The sequence below is a fragment of the Henckelia pumila genome, chromosome 2 (assembly GCF_033568475.1).
Source record: "Henckelia pumila isolate YLH828 chromosome 2, ASM3356847v2, whole genome shotgun sequence".
Lineage (NCBI taxonomy): Eukaryota > Viridiplantae > Streptophyta > Magnoliopsida > Lamiales > Gesneriaceae > Henckelia > Henckelia pumila.
This window is the reverse complement of record NC_133121.1, coordinates 173,448,844-173,451,319: the sequence shown is the minus strand read 5'-3', so window position 1 is coordinate 173,451,319 and position 2,476 is coordinate 173,448,844.

The following is a 2,476-nucleotide window of genomic DNA, read 5'->3' as shown; positions in this document are numbered from 1 at the left end:
ACCTAGAGTGGGAGCGTAGGTGGGAATGTTATGATATCTTGACCTCGAGATCCCAAAAAGAAGAAACTCGATTTCTTTGATTATCCGATTTGATAATCCCGATTTTAATAACTTGCATTTCAAAAAGAAGAATCCCGATTTCTTGACATATTATGTTTTTGATATACTATTTGATAGTGCATGTTATGTTGCTTTTATTGGGAATATTATTCTCACCGGAGTTATCCGGCTGTTGTCTTGTTTTTGTATGTGTACTAGGCAACAGGTGGGGCAGGATCGAGTCAGAAGCGTCATGATTAGCTGGGAATGAATGATATACACGATGCATCGATGTATTAGTCGTATAGATTATTCGAGTTCGTTTTGTACTAGTCTTCAAGTTGATGAACTTGTTTTGTTGATGTCGAACTTTGATGTCTGGCAAACTTGTTGTATTTTGACTCTTTTAATGTATGCGAACTTCTTGTTTTTGTAAGATTGTTCGTTCGTTTCATTTCGGAGCTTTTTCTGGTGTTGGATATCTTTTGAGTTGATTTTTTTGGAGTAGGAGCAGCAGGAGCAGCGCTGCTCCCTAGCGGTGGGCAAGGACGGCCGCACTGCCAAAGAGGCGCGGCTCGTGCCCCTTGAGCAAAGCGTCTCGCGCACCCGCGCCGCTCCATAACGCCGCTACACGGGGTACCCTTTTTTTAAAAAAAAATAAAAATTTTGGTTCCAGTTCCTTGTTTTGTCGGCGATTGATTTTATTTATTTGAGATTAGATGATTTGAATCGAGGTCCTCACATTAAGTGGTGTCAAAGCGATAAGTTCTTGGACTAAATTAGAAGTAAGCGGGGTAGATCGAGTCCGCTTGATTTAACTTCTCGCATGTGATTTAACTCTTTAGTTGATTATTTGAATTCCATGCAAGCATGATTTATGGTTTCAGGAATTATTTGAATTACATGATTTTGTGATTTAAATTTTGAAGCATGATTATTTGATATAAACTGTAAAGCATGAACTACTTGAGATCCGAATCCGGATTAGACTTGTTCTGAATTTGAATACTTCTGAGATTGAATGAGTATGTCGAACAGAGGTTGATGGGCACCGAATTGCTGAGATTATGATTATGAGATATTTCTGTCATAATCCTCTTGAATAAAGGATATGTCTCCTTGTCGAGTTTTGAACAGGCAACAACCAGCATCAACCCCTCCGAATTAACAGGAGAGTGGTGAGACTGATAAAATGGATGTCACTTCGACACCAATGGAAATCTTGTTGATGAGGTTTCAGTATTTCAAACCACCGACTCTGAAGAGTACCAAAAATGTTGTTGGGTGTAATGGTTCGGGTGCGTCCCTTCACAGCTTAGGGGGCCCGCAACCATTTTCTAACTCATGACCTTCTCCCCACCTGGCTAGGGGAGTTTTTGCCCTCCCCAGGGATCGAACCTTGTACCTCCAGGCTTAAGTACAAAGTCTTCTGATCCCTGGTGCCATTGAGCTAGCCACTTAATGTGAGGACCTTGATTCCAATCATCTAATCAAAATAATCATAAAAAAACAACAGAGAGTCCGGACCCAAAAAGTAAAGATTTTTTTTAAAAAAAGACGTGCACGGACCCCGTGCACCCTCCGTGCCCGGGTCCGTGCATTAATCTGTAGCCATGGGTTTGGAGGTCACAAAAATACACTGACCCCGTGCACATATCAGTGCCTGGGTCCGTGCAAAACTAATGCACTAAAAACCCCACTCTCTGTTTTATGCACGGACCCCGTGCACCCTCCGTGCCTGGGTCCGTGCATGAACAAAATCTGAAATTAACAATAGCGAGGGTACACGGACCCTTACCCGGACCTAGGCACGGGGCCCGTGCTTTGTTACACCAGCAAAAATAAAATAGCAGCAGATCATGCAAACTCAATTCCAACTCCAAAAATCCTCAATTAAACAGGCATAATTCCATACAACCAGTATAAAAACAGTATAGAATAGTTCTAAGGTTGGACAATAATCAATCTAGTAGAACATACATCAATTCTAAGTTCTTCAATTCAAAAATACAACCTAAAGGATTTCGAATACAATCTAAGTTCGATTACATAATCGACTTCTAAAACTACCAAGGCCTCACTCTATCAACTCGACCAACTAGCCATGCGATCTCTGACTCGGTCCTGCCCCACCTGTCGTAAAGCACACATACAAAAACAAGACAACAGCCGGATAAATCGGTGAGAATAATATTCACAGTATAAGCAACAAAAATGCTATATCATTCAATATATCAACTAATGATATATAATCTCAAACATGATACACAAATCTCAGTCATGTACTTCAAGAAGAAATCTAAAATGAAATGCATGACTTTAAAATCTGGGATTATCAAGTCTGGATAATCCAACGGTAATCAGCTCTTCTCTTCCTCTATTAGGATTCCGTTGAACTATTTAACCAAGTACATGGCAACTGAGGAATGCGTTCAGA